This window comes from Pogona vitticeps, chromosome 1 (genome assembly GCF_051106095.1).
Source record: "Pogona vitticeps strain Pit_001003342236 chromosome 1, PviZW2.1, whole genome shotgun sequence".
Classification (NCBI taxonomy): Eukaryota; Metazoa; Chordata; class Lepidosauria; order Squamata; family Agamidae; genus Pogona; species Pogona vitticeps.
The window spans coordinates 330,012,904-330,031,650 of NC_135783.1; the positions used below are offsets into that span (position 1 = coordinate 330,012,904).

Here is an 18,747-nt window from a genome sequence, read left to right on the forward strand (position 1 = left end):
TACCGATCGGGGTGGATAGCTGAGGCTTCAACTGCCTGCTCCTCTGGCTCCTGTGAAGCTCTGCCTGGCAGCACCGGTGGTGGAGGAGCTAGCTCCGAACGGGGTCGAGGGATCAAGGTGAGGCCCAGTCTACGGGTCCTAGGGCCCAAAGATGGTAGAGGCTCCTGAGGCATTGGCCAGTAAGCCGCTCAATGAGATGTAGGTTGAAATCGACAGTTATCTTCAAAGCAAAAACAGTCATTGGGACACCTTTGATACAGAGGGGGCAAAGGATATCCCCTGTAATACAGTGGCCACTGGCAACCCCGAAAATATGAGCCCGGATCGTAGGGCATCGGGGGCTGTAGAGCACTGAGGTCATAGCTCATGGGATCATAGCACTCTCTGGGATCCTCCCAGGGAAGTCTCCGGAACTCTTCATAAGGAGGGTATCCCTTGGGTGGTAGTGGATGCTGAGCTGGCTTCGGCTCAGGCTCCAGGTGTCTGGTCTTTTGCTTCTTTTTTCAAGGTGCATCGCAACCAAAGAAGCAGGCGGAGAGGGTGACACACACCTCGACACCGAGCCCAGTGGTGACAGAGGGCTGGCTCGAGCCTCGAGCTGTACCTCCACCAAAGTATCTGCCCAATCCAGATAAAGTCTTATGCATGAGGAAGGCGCTACCTCCTGCCTCAAGGGAGGAATATCAGCATCTCCCGATGGTATGCTCAAACATACCATCTCATGCCGGGCATGGGTCACAGGAGCCAACAGCAAAGGCTCGGGGGGGGGGGGGCTAGAGGTCGTGGAAGATGGTTTCTTTTTCTTTGGCATCAAAGCTAAAGGGGGCTTTGATGCCGACACCGAAGCGGTCGACCTTGAGGCCGCGGACGGTTTAGCTGCCTTGTGAGCACGCTTAGGTGAACAAGTCGCAGTTGAAGAGGTTGCGGCAGTTCCATGGCCGAGGCTCGTGCTGAGCAAAGTGACTTCTCCCACAAGTAGGAGCGAAGTCGCTGGAGCCTCTGCTTCAGGGCAGGCTTAGTGAAAGCTTTACAAACAGCACCTAAAGCAGGCTGGTGCTCCTCCCCGAGACAAAACAAGCACTGCGAATGGCTATCAGAAAGTGGGACCGTGTCAGAACAGGACAAGCAGTGCTTGAAGCGGCCCGAAGCGGCCATAAACCCGCAGAAAGCAGTCAAACAACACAGTTCTATTCTTAATGTTAGACACACAAATCCAGAAGAATGGTGAAACAAGCTGGGTTGAAAAAGCCAGGAGGTCCAAGAATATGATTTAACGAGGTAGAAAGGAAAAAAACTGCAGCTCCGATCCGAGTAGCTGCAGTAGCGGTGGCAGAAATGGAACTGAGGCACTCAGTGCTGGGGACTGGGTTATAGCCAGCGTGTGGGAGGTCCCAGCACCATGTGCCTGAGCTCTAGAAGATTCCGAGGCTGCTCTGCGCAGGCACAGATTAATCCATTAGTGTGCACTTACAGAGACCACGAAGAAGAACCATGTTTTAACTTGGGATAGAAATGAGATTAGTATTATTTAATGTTATTTTGTATTTTTTGTCTTGGGTGTAGTGGATAGATGGGCTAGGACTCTGAAGAATAGGGCTGCAATCCGTGCTTGGCAATATAAATTCATTGTGGGATTGGAACTGGCAGAACCACTTGATAAATATCTCCTTTACAGTGGGGTCTTGACTTGAGAACTTAATCCGTATTGGAAGGCGGTTCTCAAGTCAAAAAGTTCTCAGGTCAAACCTGCATTTCCCATAGGAATGCATTGAAAACCATTTGATCCGTATCTGCTCTTTTCCGTCCATAGAAACTAATGGGAAGCTGCTATTCCGCCTTCGACCACTAGAGAGGGATATTTTGTTTCTTTTTTTCTTAGGTCAAGAAAGGTTCAGGGAAGGCAGGGAAAATACAGTCCAGGCAGTACAGTACCAGGCAGTCTGAAGACTGTCTCCCAATCCACTCTCTAAACGCTGGGAGGAGCGAGGAAGCAGACAGGCACCCTTTTCACTGGCCAACAGTTAACTGAAAGTTCAAATTTTGCACTTTCCCTGCCTCCCACGTGGGTTTTTTTCAGTTTGTAACTCAAATCTAAGTATGTAAGTCAAGTCAATATTTTCCTATGAGAGTGGTTTGTAAGTCAAAATGTTCTTAACTTGGGCCGTTCTTAAGTCAAGACCCCACTGTACCTTGAAAGCCCTATTGGGGTTGCTGTAAGTTGCTTCTGACTTAACAGCACAGAACGCACACAGACAAGAGGGGAGTTTGTGGGATTTTTTGTCTCGGATGCCCAAATTTCTTTGTACTTTGTGGCATGAGATGACCTTGGGCTCTGTACCTTGATTGTAAAGGACCTACAGATGGATAGATGGACTGATTGGTTGATTATTCTATCTTAAGTAGCAAAGTCTGGTATGATTTATCATTCTTGGAATATAAAGCTTCTTAGGTGTTGTTACATGTTTTGAATTGCTCCTTCTCACTTATTTAATGGTTTCTTCATTGTGTGCAATTTCACTCTTGTGCATCTGTGAACCATAAATCAATAGACTTTGAGCCTCATAAGAAACATGGACCAGATGTTTCCAATGATAAGTAGTTTTCTACAAATAGACATCCCTCAGAGGTGTTTCTTGTTACAGAAAACCTTTCTAAGCTCCTGTGACATAGTATATGGCCTCAAGGTGGTTTACAGTCTTCTTTGGTTATAATGAAACAAAGATGAAGGTTTGTCAGAAAATTCATCTAAATTGCTAAACATCCAATCAGCAATGACTATCACCATAACATTTGAAACCAAGGATTAAACAGAATGATATAGGTAGCATATAGTTAGCATAATCTCCAGGCTTCAAAGGAAGGTACCTCCAAAAGCCAAATGCAGGGGAGGGATATCAGGAGATAAATATCTAGTTGTCTCGTATGCTCCCAGAGGCATCTGGTGAGGCCACTGTGAAATACAGGAACTGGACTAGGTGGGTCCTTGGCCTGATCTGGCAGGGCTCTTCTTATGTTCTTATGTTTGTCAAAAGCAGGAACTTCTTGCATGCTGAAAGACATCAATTTATCATAGCATGTGCTTTCACACATCTTCATATCTTTCATTCTAGCAAGCCTTGTGATCATTCTTATCTACAAATCTGACCGCACAGACTTGACTCTGTGCGTGGATCACATTATGGGAGGAAAAACAGGCTGTCAGCTTCTAAATACCATGTTTCCCTGAAAATAAGACAGGGTCTTATATTAATTTTGCTCCAAAAAAACGCATTAGGGCTTATTTTCAGGGGATGTTTAATTTTTTTTCATGGACAACAATCTACATTTATTCAAATACAGTCATGTCATCTTCTCGTTCCTGCACAATGGTGGATGGTGAGGTTTCACTTAATTGGGGCTTATTTTGGAGTAGAACTTATAATAGGGGCATCCTGAAAAATCTTACTAGGGCTTATTTTCAGGGTAGGTCTTATTTGATAGTAGTAGCAGTAGTAATAATTGAAAATAAATCTTTATCTTGCTGTACTTATGTTTTTAAATTGGCTTCACTGTACTATCCAGTATTAATGAAATGAAAAATAGAAAAAAGGTAAATACAGCTGTAGAATTAGTACCACTTTTGTGTACATGTAGTGTTTATGTACCACACAGAAATTCGGGTCCGTGAAGGCTCTGTCTTACACAATTGCAAATTGTGCCCCCAAAATATCCCCATGAGAGTTCTTTGTGCGCATGTGTATGTACGTGCACATGTGTGCATGTATATATTTAATTCATTACTGTTGGCTGGTACTCCCATACCAGTCCCACAGGTAGCAGTGCTTTAGTGTTTTTTCTTTAAATGTTTCCTGGTAGACTCTAACAGTGGTAATAAAACTAGCCTTGTGTTTATCTGTTCCTTTTTAACATGATAAATGTATATCCCACTTAGCAATTTATGTGCAAATATACAGATAATGTAGGGATACAACCCAGCTCAAATTAAACATTGAAATGTGATTTGTTTCAGCATGGGATATTTAATCATGAAGTGTATTGGCTTTAAATCTCCAACATTGCTTGGTCATATCCTGTCTAACAGAAAACTGTGCATAGCTAGGCAAATCTTTCTTTACTATTAGACAACAAAATAAACTTTTTAAAAAAACCATGTGTCCTTCCACGTATCTTCTGCTGAATAAATATTACTGGCACACTTCTGCTTTCAAATTGTTTGAATATTTAGAAATACTTGGTGGCAGGTTTTCAAGATTGAAGGTTTTGGTTTTTGACATCAAAATAGGTTTCCATGGCATAAGGAAGTGGTTTATCTTATCCAGCTGGCTTCACACACGGAGACCACTTCCTGTTTCTATTTGCTTTGCCCTGTTTAGAAGGATAAGAAATAGCGGTGGGAAACTGTCAATTTTCACTAATATTCCCTGGCATTTTAGTTTTCAATTAGTAAGACCGACAGGTCATGCAGTCCTTTTGTCTCTCTGCCAATCTGCAAAAGTAGTTTACTTCTGCAGAAAGCAAAAATGGGGCCCATGTTTTTGAGAAGTTAAAAACATAACATATAAAATAAATTATGCAGCTGTGTCATTCATACTCACCCAGCAACAAAACACACAGAGAGAAGCACACAGAGATAGTCCCGCCATGGTAGGAACCGAACACTGTTTGCTAAGGAGCTTGCTCTGTGCCCTTGAGCTTGTCTGCTTCTTTCCGGTGTCAAGAAAGTTTCAACTGTCAATCAATTTTGTAACTGGAAAGGGAGGAGGCTCCATTTTGTTCTTCCCCCTCAGGCACCAAAATGTCAAGGGATAGTCCTGCCAACACAGTGTTGATCACCGTCCGAGTCCATAAGCAAAGCTGAACCTCCACTTTGAAAAAGGCATGGTGTACAAAGGAACAGTAAGCTTTTAAATGAAGAAATCAATGCTGTTGATTGTCTATTCAGTCTATGACGTAGCAGCCACTTTGCTTTCTGCGGGTGAGCGACAAAAATACAGTATTTACTTACCTGCTTTTCCAAAACTCCTGTCTTCTATCCAGCACAGAGGTTAAACGTTTAGTTACAATGAAGCAAGAGATAATACAATTCATATCCAGCTTTAAATGTGAATTTGGCTGAATGTTGTTAGATAGATAACATAATGGCATGAGGAGTTTTGTTTGTTTGTTGCTGTTATTGTTGCAGATAATCATCCATGTGTGTTTGCAGCCAGTTGGCCAGAGATATTGGCTACGACATACTGCATGTCACTTTGGAATTTGGAATTATACATTTTTCGGTTTATTAGTCACATTGATACCCTGTTCTTCCTCCAGTGAGTTTGGGTTGGTATATGTGGCTCTTTTCCTCCCCACTTGTATCGTCACAACAGTTCTATGATGTGAGTGAGGCTGAGGTCTGAGGTCACATCTAATGGGTTCCATGGCTTAGTGGGACTCCTAGAATCTGAGCTTCCAAAGCCCAGATCGCTCTTAAAATCCCAGGCACATTAATTTGGAAGTGCTGTGAACAACTAAATGGAAATATGCTTGGGAGTCTGTTTGAGTAGGGATATGAAATTTGTTTGATGTACTTGGAAAAGCAGGTGAGTAAAAAATTTTGTCACTCACCTACTGATGTGTGATCTAGAAGAAGTTACCTGTTCTAGATCACAATTCTGTTGAGAATTTCTTAACTCGCATGAGATTTTTGCCTCCAGCAAGAAACTAAGACAATGAGTATTCTGCTTTCCCTAAGTTTTCTGCAATTTGCACAAAAATATCTCTGTGCAAAACCTGACACCCTTTGACTTTGGGGAGCTGAGCACATACCCAGTGAGCACACGAAGACTCATTAAAAGATGCAAACAGTCCATTGTATGGGTCTAAACTCTTCAAAGGTCTACACACTAAGGCTATCATTGTTCAGCTTTGCAATTTGTGCAAAAATTATTGTTCTTGCGATGTGAAAGCACTTATCAGGACCAGAAGATAACATCTTACTGCCTATTTAGACCTCTGACATAACTCTCTGTGTTGTTGACCTTGGTTGCTTGTTTCTCCATCAAGTGCGCCCTTTGTACAAAGTGCCTTTAAACAAAACCTCCTTGCAGAATTGATTAGTTTCCCCCCTTCGTTAAAAACCTATTTATGCTATTGATAATAAATCAGGACTGCTGCTTTTTCAGTCATGCCTTTGCACACACAAATTAGCAGTTCTAACAATTAAAGCACAGAGGCCTTGAATCCTACTGGGTTTTACTCTGGAATAATGAAATAGTGCAGTCATGGTGGTGAATAGCAGCTAAATAACAAAGTGGTAGTCATGTGCCTAGCCACCACCAGGCATGTGATCAGGCACTTGGCCGGCAACTTGCCCATTTGTTGCAATTTGCGGCCACAATTTACCAAATGTCACTGTCACAGAATAAAATTTGAACAGGGTGCTGAGGCATTGATTTATTGACAAATAAAACATTGCCACGACCCCAAAGCATGGTGCAGAATAATTTAGATCCTTAGCTCAGGCAGTCAACAAACATTTTATGTTGCAGCATTATCTATGTGTAGGCCTCCAGCTACATCCCCCCACCCAACCCACTACAGATGTGTTGAACTACAGCTTCTAGCAGCCTTAGACAGTATAATGGCCATAACTGGGAATTATTGGAACTATTGTTGTTGTGTGCTGTCAGGTCAGAACTGACTTACAGAAACCTTACTAGGACTTTCAAGGTAAATGAGATATTTAAGAAATGCTTTTACCAATTCCCAACCCCCAGTAAGCTTCCATGACTGAGTGGAGGATTCAAAGGCCTTCAGAGTCTTAGTCTGTCACTCTGTCTGCTACATCACACTGGGTATCCATTGGTACTGTAGTCTGACACAATTGGAGAGGCTGGGTTGCGAAAGGGGGGCTTGTGGCAATGGGTGGAGGCTATAAAATTAAGGTGTTTCTGTTTGGCTCTGTGTATGCTAATTAAAACCACTTACTCAAGAACGAGAGAAAGAAAGCAATACAGTCCAGAGTTTGATGTATTACACCATGGGCTAAATGCTCAGAATTTTCTAGAAGCAAACATGAATATAATTACTAGCCAACACAGTATTTTTGAATGAGATGGAACATGAACTGTCCACACTGGCCAAGTCACCATTTGTTGCAAAACTTTAGAAAAAGGTGACTGATAAACTCTATATTTTCCCATTATTATTATTTTCTTTTTACACATTCAGTGTATTTGATGACATGGTCTGATTTTAGAATGTGATATGTGTAGAATGTGATATGCTTCAATGTAATTCAGACTTCATTCTAAACTGTTCATTGAAGAGACAGCCCATATAAACAATTTAAAAATAAGAATGAGATCTAAATTGATCCTCCTTTAAGATGCATACGGTAATTTAAAAGAAACAGATTCCTCTCTATTCTGCATCCTGAGTTGCCCTTCTTGCGTGGTAATGGATTTATAGGCTTAGTAACAAGCAGTGTAGCTTCTTATGCTACATACTGGCTGAAATCCAGTAGTAAGCTGCAAATAGAATGTGGCTATTGGATCAGAATTTATGGAAGAATGGACTCACCAAATCCCCACTGATTCAATGGGCCTACTGTAGTTGCAACTTGCTACTGGATTTCAGCCAGTGCATGGTTTACCTTTCTATTTGGCCATCTCCTCTCTATAACCTTCTCCTCCGTGTCCCTCATTGTACTTCCCTCTCATCTCCTGCATCTGATGGCTTTGCCAGGTTCTGAATGCTTCCCAAAGATCCCAAACTGTCTGTAGCCTACAGCCTTCACTCTAACACCTGGTGAATCAAAGCACATTTCTGAAGAACTGTCCTGAAAGGTAAATAGTCAAGACGGGTGCAGGATCCAAAATTGGCATCTAAATTTTGAAGTTTTTTTTAAGGAACTCATTACATTATTCATTCTTTTGTAATTGCAGGGTATCTTTATCATTAGCATTCTTCCATCTACAAAAGTAATTTGTTATAAAGCAACAAAGAATACTTCCTTTTCCTCTTAGAAATGATAAAGGAACAGTATTCAACTTGGAAACTGTCAATCAAAATACTTCTAAAATGCCCTAAAATACTCTTTAAAAGTAATTTCTGGAAGTCACTAAAACATTATTGTTTAATTATATCACAAAATGAACTTTGTAACTATTTGTTCTATTTTTTTCACTCCTTTGCTAACTTAGTACATCTCCGTTGTCCCCCAAACTAATTAAATACAATAAACTATATAATGTACAGCTAGTTACTTCTTATCCACAGTTGGCTAATACCTTACTTAGGTTTGTTCACAATATCTTGAAAATGTGTGCAAGCTTTTAGGCTTTTTGGCAGACTAGGTGCAACAAGACAAGTAGTAAATGGGGGGGGGGGGAGAGAGAGAAATAGAAAAGACCAAAAAAAGATATAACGGTCTTGAAATTTGCAGCTTTCACCCAGTTCTTGAGATGGAGACTAAAAACTGAATGAAATAGTCATTACAAGTGGTTATAGGTAGCAGGTTATGCTCACAGTTCATTCTAGAAAAGGAAGCAATGTCTGATTCCCATTTCTAAAAATATAAAGGCAGGTTGTTGTAACCCAGATCTGTCTCTTCTGGTGGACAAAACATAAAGGTTCCTGGACAGGCAGGGAACAGAAGAACAAAGAAACATGATAGCATTTGTGATAGCAAAGCTGGGGTTTAATTTTAGATGGTGCACTAGGCAAAAAGATAATAAAGCAAAAAGACAGTTGAGCCCAAATTGTGTGGCACTAATTAATGTCTATAGGAAATGGATCCTTCAAAATGCACTAAAACCCTTTTCAGAATTCTTAAATTGCATATAATTGGCACATGGACAGAATTTGGATATCTAGGCTTATCATATTCTATTCTGCTGCAGTCTGGCAGCACATATCATGCACATTATGAACGTTACGCAAATCATACGCTGGACCTATAGCCCTCTAGCTCTCCTGCTACCTGTGATGGAAACATTGTCCTCTCTATCAATGCCAGCTCACCTTACCTAGCCTGCTTCTACTTCAGTGGTGCCTCCACCTCCGGTGCCTTGCTCTTTCCACTTACACTGTAGAAATGGTGAGTTCTGAGCTCTCTTCAGAGCAGCACTGTTATTTATAGTTTATTGGCTAAAGTCTATTACATGCAATTATTCTCAGATCAGAGCTTTGAAAAGAATAACTTTTTGGACTACTGCTACCAGAATCCACAAGATAGCCCCTCTGGCTTAGTTTCATACCCATATTTGCAAAACAAGAATAATTCCTTTTTTATTATTTAAATTCATCATATTAAAAAAAAAACAAAGAAGAAAAAAGAATTTTAAAAACTAAACTAGACCCTCTACTAAACGAAACCCTCCCCCCTTTGGAGTCAGAGACTCCAGCCTCGTTAACCCTCCGCTCTCCCTGGTTTGCTTTCCATTGTGTACTGAATAGATATACATATATAGTAAAATTTGCCCTACACTCCTGTCTTCCTCTGGGCCCAAGAGTATATTAGTTTCCAGCTTTGTTTTATGCAGTATCTTGGTTGTTCCTGTAGTGCTTCTGATAGTGTGTCCAGTTCTGCTATGTCCCATAGCTTCTTTAACCACTCTTCTATCATTGGAGTCTCTTCGCTTTTCCATTTTTGGGCCCAGAGTAATCTACGTAGCTGCTGTGAGTTTATACATTAGACAATGGTTCATTTTTTTTAAATCATTAATTCCTGGCATGACATTCAATAATGCCATTTTAGGTTTTATATCTAATTTCTTCTGGGTAATTTCTTTCACTATTTCCCACACCTGTGTCCAATAATTTTTTACTTTTTCGCATGTCCACCATATATGATAATAAGTTCCTGCATTTTTTTTTACACTTCCAACATATATTGCTGTTACCCTCTGACATTTTTGCTAGCCTTACAGGTATATAATGCCATCTATAAAACATTTTGAGGATATTTTCCCTAAGATTTGCTGGTTTGATCATCTTACAGCTTTCTTTCCACATCTTAGTCCAATCATCAAGACCTATGTTATATCCAAAAAAATTTGCCCATTTTACCATCGTCTCTTTCACCCTCTCATCCTCTAAATCATATTCTAATATGTATATTTTTTTAATTTTTTATTAGTATATATCCACAGTCTAGCCACCTCTACTTTGCCCTCAAAGAAACCCACAGTCCTATCTTTTTTGTATCTTGATTCTAATTTCACCGTTGACCACCAATCAACAGCTACACCCAATTTTTCAAGCTCTTGTTTGTCCTTTATCTTCTGTTCTTTAGTTAACAGATTTTCATATGTGGTCAAAATTCCTTTCTGGTTCAGGACTTTTAATGTAAACGCTTCTATAGGCGCCACCCACAATGGGATTTTCTTATAGGTTTGTGCTTGAAATTTTTGCCATACTATCCCTGGGGCCTTCCTAAGTATATGTTCTCCAAAATGTGAGTGTTCCTTATGTCTCCCATACCATACATATGCGTGCAATCCCATTTTTAGATCATGTCCCTCCAGTTTCTTAAGTCTTTGATTTTCTAAGGTTATCCATTCTTTAATCCAGGTCATAGCGCAGGCCTTATAATATAGTAACTAATTTGGTGTACCCACTCTCCCCTTTCTTTCAGATCTTGTAGCAATTTAAGTTTTATTCTTGGCTTCTTAGGTTTCCAGAGAAAATTTGATGTTAAACTGTCCAAGTCCATAAAATATTTAAAGTTCAGTAGTATTGGGAGATTTTGGAATAGGAATAAACGTTTTGGTAAGATCATCGTTTTATTGTTGATAGTCTTCCCATAAATGAGAGTTGTAGTTTGCTCCATTCCTCAAGATTTTTCTGAATTTCTTTCTGTATTGCTAAATAATTTTCTTTCATTAAATTGCTTTGTTTTTTGGTGATGACCACTCCTAAGTATTTAATTTTTTCACCACCTCAAAATTGGAGTTCCATGCTAATTTTTCAACATCTTCTTTCTTTATGTTTTTTGTCATAAATTTTGTTTTTTTATAATTTACTTTAAATCCGCCACTTGTCTGAATTCTTTTATGATTTTCAATAACCCTTCAAGATTTCCAAAGGATTTTCTAGTATTATCGCTAAGTCGTCCGCATACACTTGTAACTTAATGTAAGTTTAATACAAGATAGCCACTCTGACTTAGTTTCATACCCATATTTGCAAAACCAGAATAATTCCTAATGGACTCAGGGTGCAACTACATTGTCTGAGGTGCTATTGTATCAATTCATGTCATGTGCTATGTGCTCTTTGTGTCATTCTTCTCATCATGGGGCAGCCTTAACTGAACCAGGCTGATTAATTGTATGGAACCACACCACTCTTTAAATTACATTAAACAGGCCTGGGTTAGCACTTGATCCACCCATATGTCTCTCCTGACTCTGCCTGCATTTTGTTCTTGTCCATAACTGTTTTACCTGGAGTTTATGTTTTTCCAGATATTTGCAGTGGGGGATTCTTTTTGTTGTTGTTGTTCCTTTTAAAAATTCTAAATGGCATAGCGCTGCAACAATTTTGCAGATAATGTATTTTTTCTCTATTTTTCTGTAACTCAAACTTTCCACTCATCTCTTTTGACAATCTACTATTAACTATAGGCTTTCCTAGGCAATAAGCTGGCAAAACTTGCAAATCAAACAATAAAGAAAAATGGGGGGGGGGGGGAGCCCAAAAATTAAAAAGAAGGAAAAGAAAAGACTTGGCATAGTGTATGTGTGGAGAAGTTAAAGTCACTAGATGGAAGGCAAACCACATGTCAGTAACAAGCCAGCAAGACTCTGTGCTTATGTAATGCAGTGCTAAAGTCAAATGTTTTATTTTTTAAAAAATTTTTAAACGAAACAATTCAAACAGCAGATATAACTGCTGATTTCCCAATGGGACACACCACATCAACTCAAACATACCACCGCAACATCACCACAGTAAACATCCACCCACACAGAATATAATGGTTCACACAACCACAAACTGGTTTTTTTAAAAAGCAATTTAAATGAAACAACCTCCCGATGGGTGTTCAAAAATAAATGATTCCTCAAAGAAAAGTGTGTTATCCCCATATTTACAACAACATCATGTAATCAGGAAATTTTGAATTGATTTGCATATTGCTATACAGGAGTAATTGGAAGAGTATATTGTAATATAGTCACACCCTCAGAGTTGATGCAAAAACTAGAAAGATAACAGCCGGAAAAGCCTCTTTAAAAATCTAAGGGTTACTATCAATGAATAAGAATAAGAATAATTCCTCATTAGACAAAAAATATAATTTGCCAGCATCAAAAAACCATGGGAACATCAGGTAGAGAAGGTGCCAGAAAATGAGGAAGTCAAGATCTTGTGGGATTTCCAGATCCAAACAGACACCTTAAACATAAGACACCAGACATAGTACTAACAGAACAAAGAAATATCTGGATTATTTACATTGCAATTCCAGGGGATACCAGAGTTGAAAATAAAGAATTGGAAAAACTAACAAAGTATAGAAACCTGACAATTGAAACATCTCGCTTGTGGATGAAACACACTTCAGTGGTCCCCATAGTCATTGGGGCTTTGGGAACAACATCAAGAAATTTCACACAGCACTAATTTCACTGACTTCATGGCACTTATCTTATTGCTGAATAAGTAAATATAAAGGATAGACTGCAAGACAGAGTGGCTCTGGCAGGCTTTTAAATTTAATGAAATGGCAGAAAAGCTCTTGCAGAGAAAGGTGAGAGCTCCAACATACATATCAGAGTGACTGCTGTGCATGTTTATAATGCAGACGTCCATGGACCATGGTCTTTGTCACTCAAATGTCACTCAAACTGGTGATGCTTTCAGCCATAGGCTAAAACATACTGGGATTTGGTGAGCCAAATCATTCATAAGTTCCATTGACTTAATGGGCCAACTCTAGTTGCAACTTAGTTCTTAGTTTTCAGTCCCTGAAAAGCAGTGGCAGGATGTTGTTGTTGTTGTTTAGTCGTTAAGTTATGTCTGACTCTTCATGACCCCATGGACCAGAGCACGCCAGGCCGTCCTGTCTTCCACTGCCTCCCGGAGTTGGGTCAAATTCATTTTGGTAGCTTCAATGATACTGTCCATCCATCTCGTCCCCTGTCATCCCCTTCTCCTCTTGCCTTCAGCCTTCATCAACATCAGGGTCTTTTCTAGGGAGTCTTCGCTTCTCATGAGATGGCCAAAGTATTGGAACTTCAGCTTCAGGATCTGTCCTTCCAGTGAGCACCTTCCAGTGAGGGTTGATTGTGGCAGGACGGAACATGGGCTGCCCATTTTGCCTCCTATCTTTACATCCTCAAGGACTAGACACTTATTTTGTTTTTAGTGAAAGCTACAGATCTGCCTCAACTGATGATCTAAATGGGCACTGGGAAGCATGCCCACAATCTTGGTAATACGTACATGGCTCACAGACGATATGGTATTTCTACTAGAATTGCAAATCCATTTTGATGAACTACAGTTTTCCCCAGTCCTGAGCAGCACAGTCAGAAGTGGGAGGTGCTGAAAGTTGCAGTCCAAGAACACTTGGTGGGCTGCACTTTACCCACCCCTGCTATATGTCAATAGGCTCCTCTCCTTACTGCACACACCTAACGGGGGGGAATGGATTCAACTGCTGTGATCCTAATTGCAAATTAGCATGTTAATAGTACCAGTGGTACCTATGCCCTTATATGAGGAAAATTGAGAGATGCGGGGGTGAAAGTTGCCTATTTATTTGAATGCATTCGCAGTCTGTTTTTGTGCACCAGATCGTTTCATAAGCATCTAACTTTGATGTTTGTGAGGGGGTGCAGGCATGTACCTCTAGCATGCCATCTGGCCCCAGCACACAGGTGTCAAGCAGTCAGGAGGAGGGTGAGTTTTCTCCGTATCAAACCAGTAGGGTGGAGGCCACGCAGCTGAAGGAAAGACAGTTCCCTGATGAGAAACAGTGGGAGAAAGAGGTGTCATGGAGAATAAAAGAGCAGGAGTGGGAAGGCGTAAGACCATCATTGATTCATGAAGGAGAAGATCTGAGACAAGGGAAGAGAATGAAAAAAAGTAGCCTCTTCTTGCCTTGTTCCTTTGCTTAGGACAAGAGTCAGATACGGGAGAATCCAGCCATGTGCTGGCCACCACTGTGGTCCTGGAGAGAAAAATAAAGACAGGCACGCCCTGGAGAGAAGGTTCTCTTTCCTCCTGTTTTCCAGAACCTGGTCTCTGAGGAATGCCAGCGACATTGACTGGGACCCCAAGTTGGCAAACAGTACCCAAGAGACTAGAGACTATAACTCAGCCCTGTGAAACTGCCGGGAAATAGAGGGAGAGGTTACACTGTACCATTAATAAAAGCTGTTCTGAACCAAGAAGCTGATTTTGAGGGTCATCACAGGGAAGGAGGTTGGTAGGTCACACATTGTTGAAAACCCTAATAAAGTAGGTCTTTTTTCTGTTTGTTTTAGATCAATGCAAAGTCACATGATGTAGGGGTGTTGGCAAGTTGTCCAGCTGAGTCCCAAGTGTGAGTATCGAGGCCCAAGTCTAAATCTTTGGGTCTGAGTCCTGAGTCTTAAGTCATGAGTCATTTGCCCTCCCCAAGCTTGGGACTGGGGGCTGGATCCGAAGACTTGGATGGTGCACCGCCCAGCTGATAGGCAGGCTCAGGCGCAGAGACAGTGGGGCAGCTTCTCTTCCCTAGCTGGCCCCTGCCTCTGTGCACGCCTGCCTATCAGCTGGGCAGAAGGTGCCTGGGTGCAGGCAGCAGGCCCTTGTGGCCCCTGGAAGGGAAGCCAGGCCTGCTTCCTTTGAAAAGAGCCATCACCGCTCAGGAGAAGGCATGAGTGGGCATAACCACACACACCTGCCTCCCCACAATGTGCCCCCTCTTTCCTGAGCTGGGGCTGTCTTCTCTGTCCTCCCCCCCCTCCTTACCCCAAGAGGCCCAAGGAAGAGGAGGAGGAGGGAAGGGGCAGACCCTTCTCTATCTTGCAGCCGTCTTGCAAGAGGGCGAAGGCATCTTGAAAGGGAGCCACCAATGGAGGGGGACGAGGCTTACAAAAGGACTCACCTGGAAGATGGCTGCCTCCTCCAAATTAAGCGGAGACTTCCTTCCTCCTCCCTCTCCTCTTAAAAAAAAAACACCTCAGACTCACATTTTTGAGTTCCTATTATTTTAATGGAGACCTAGGGGTCTCCCTTAAAATCACAGGGACTTGAAAACATGACTTGCACTTAATACGTCTGAGTTGTGAGTTCAAGTCTTTTTTTTTAAAGCATCAAATTCCTGATTTGCCTGAGTCGCTGATGCGACTTGAGTCAGACTTGTCCATTAGTTTGTCTTTTATATATTTATTGAGCCAAATCAATGGTGTGCAACTTTCCCAGACCTGTGAAACAAATAACAACACAAACACATAAAAGCCAGCTGCTAAATTAAAGTAAAAAAATATTTTAGTTAATGGGTGACAGGGAAACCACAGGCAGCTTCAAGATGGCTCCTACTGCACTAAACATTCATGTGCTGTTTCCCATTTATTCTTTCGAACCTTCAAGATTGGAGAAGCCCTAATTCAAATAAATAAAATCCAATTATTTGGTTTTACTTGTCACCTGTCTTCTCACAGGGCTGCTCCAACAGCACAACAATATACAGTGGAGTCTTGACTTGAGAACTTAATCCGTATTGGAAGGCGGTTCTCAAGTCAAAAAGTTCTCAGGTCAAATCTGCATTTCCCATAGGAATGCATTGAAAACCATTTGATCCGTATCTGCTCTTTTCCATCCATAGAAACTAATGGGAAGTTGCTATTCTGCCTTCGACCACTAGAGGGTGATAGGGAAGGCAGGGAAAATACAGTCCACGCAGTACAGTACCAGGCAGTCTGAAGACTGTCCCTCAATCCACTCTCTAAACACTGGGAGGAGTGAGGAAGCAGACAGGCACCCTTTCCACTGGCCAACAGTTAACTGAAAGTTCACATTTTGCACTTTCCCTGCCTCCCACGTGGGTTTTTTTCAGTTCTTAACTCAAATCTAAGTATGTAAGTCAAGTCAATATTTTCCTATGAGAGTGGTTCTTAAGTCAAAATGTTCTTAACTCGAGCCGCTCTTAAGTCAAGACCCCACTGTACTGCTTATCTGTAGAGTAACTATATCCCACATTCAGAGTAAACCTCTATGCTACAGATAATCTTCATTAGAAACTGTGTTCCAGAGAGATGATTCAAGCAGATCTTTGCAAGCCTAATTGACTGAGCAATTAGCCTTGCAAACAAAGCCTGTACTGACTTCTTGATGAAGAAAGCAAGATAATTTGCAAAGTACAGGAGGTGTGAAGAGTTCTTGTTATGAAAATCAAATCCTGTCAGCAATTAAGGAATTCCATCTTATCCATAATGTATCATCTGAGCCTCAGTGATTTGACTCCATTGCAAAAGGTAACAGAGTTTTTACCTCCTCGTTCTGGCCTCAGATTCTGGGCAATACATACCATAGGTGACTCTGAATACTGTAGTTTGTTTAGTGCACTGAGACTTGGAAAACCAAGCCTATGAGTTCCATTTATTATTTTTTAAATCTACTGTACAGCCTATATCACAGAGTCAACTGAAGTGAATGCTCTGAATGCCACATAAGGGAATACGCAGTAGTATTTTAAGTGAAGTCAGTGAGATATATTGGTAACATATATTTCTGTTTCCCATGGTGAAAACTCTTTTCTAACTGAAGATAAAACCCTAATCTGTACATTAGGTGTACTCTAAACCATTGGATGGACATCCACACCAAAGTATGGGAGAGGAAAATGGCAATTTAATTAAATTACCGTTGTGTGACAGAACTCTACTATAATCTAGTTGTTGCTAAGAATCAGAGTTTGGCTTAGAAGGTGGAGCACATGATCCTGGTTTCACAGAAAAGGATAGAGTGATATAGGCAGATTGAGATAAAACATGGAGGACCATTTGGTGGCAACGCAGCTGTCCAATTATCTTTAGCAGTAGCAAGGACTTTGCTGAATGTATACAGACAAAAAGGGAACAGTGACAATTTAGAGGTGGCGAGTAAGGAATCCCAAGGCGCTTCTGACAAAGGTTTATTCAAATGTTATATGGGATGTCACTTCCTTGCCAAGGGTTCCTAGGATACCACAGTGGCGTCTGATTTTCATTTATATATTGCAACAGTAGAGTAGTGGACTTTTTTAGCAGGTGGGACAGGGTTGAAGCTCCAGGATTTTTGGAATAGGAGGAATTATGCCATTATTTGCCAACCCTTCAGGTTTCTGCTCAGTTTTGCTCTAGTCCCCACTTTAGCTGTAGGGAAGTTGACTTGTGTTGTGCTGGCTTAACCAATTGCTGAAAGCAGAAGAGACTGGTCACATGAACAGACTGAACAGACAACATAGCCTTATTCTATTGAGTCAGACGTGAAACTACTTGGATGGATTCATCTAGCCTGGTATTGTCTGTTGTGCTGATTTGCCAGCAGCCATCCAGAGTTTTAGGCAAAGAGAGGTGCTTCTCATCGCAAGCTGTTCTTTAACTGAGGATGCCAGAGGCTAAATGTTGTACATGCAAAGTATGTACTGCACTATTCAGCTATGATGCTGCTTGTCATTCTTCCCTATGAGACCATAGTTGAGCAGCAAAGGACAAGCTACACCCAAAGAAGCATCACGACCCAGTCTTTGGCATCTGCAGCTGAAAAAAGACCAAGTAACATTTGATGATAGTACAGTGGTGCCTTGCTTAACGACGATAATCCGTTCCAGGAAAATCGGCGTTGAGCGAAAACATCGTAAAGTGAAAATTAAAAACCCATTGAAACACATTGAAACCTGTTCAATGCATTCCAGTGGGGTAAAAACTCACCGTCCAGTGAAGATCCTCCATACAGCGGCCATTTTCGCTGCCTGTGTAGCAAGGAATCCGTCCCTAAACACAGCAGGGAACCATTTTAATCACCCAGCGGCCATTTTGAAACCGCCGATCAGCTGTTCAAAAAACATCATTTTTCGAAGAATCGGTTCCCGAAGCAGGGAACCAATCATCGTAAAGCGAAGTTCCCCCATTCAGATCATCGTTAAGCGGATTCATTGTAATGCGGGGCAATCGTAAAGCGAGGCACCACTGTAGTAAACCTTGCCTCTGACCCTTGTGAACCACTACCTTTGAACCGAGAAAGCATTACTGAGCTAGACAGGCCAATGGTCTGACTACATGTGCTCTCACAGCACTGACACGTGGTCAGATTGTATATACAATCTGAACAGAAATAATATTCCAGACTATAGTCTTCAACAATATTATTAAAGACTATAACTGAAAACCAGAACATTTCGCTATTCAGTACAAGAGCTGATCAACAGCACTTGGAAGTACTAAGATAAAGATTTTTTTCAGAAGGATGAGCACTTTTCAGTGCCATAGTCACAAGAAGCTGTATTTCTGATGCAGTTGTGTTCTTTTGTGTGTGTTTAGTCGTTTAGTCGTGTCCGACTCTTCGTGACCCCATGGACCAGAGCACGCCAGGCCCTCCTGTCTTCTACTGCCTCCCGGAGTTGTGTCAGGTTCATGTTGGTTGCTTCGCAGACACTGTCCAGCCATCTCATCCTCGGTCGTCCCCTTCTCCTCTTGCCGTCACACCTTCCTAACATCAGGGTTTTTTCCAGGGACTCTTTTCTTCTCATGAGATGGCCAAAGTACTGGAGCCTCAGCTTCAGGA

At 41.3% G+C, this 18,747-nt stretch overlaps 1 protein-coding gene and 1 long non-coding RNA gene across 2 annotated transcripts in view; one reads left to right on the plus strand and one right to left on the minus strand.

Annotated features, from left to right (window-relative positions):
- KCNK13 (potassium two pore domain channel subfamily K member 13) overlaps window positions 1–18,747 on the plus strand; it is an 85,365-nt gene that overhangs the window by 18,073 nt on the left and 48,545 nt on the right. The gene's annotated exons all lie outside the window — the stretch shown is intronic.
- Window positions 1,859–14,551, minus strand: LOC144586069 (uncharacterized). The gene is made up of 2 exons (XR_013540791.1): window positions 4,596–14,551; window positions 1,859–4,365 (listed from the first exon to the last, which is right to left on the minus strand). It is a non-coding gene; the product is annotated as an uncharacterized LOC144586069 (long non-coding RNA).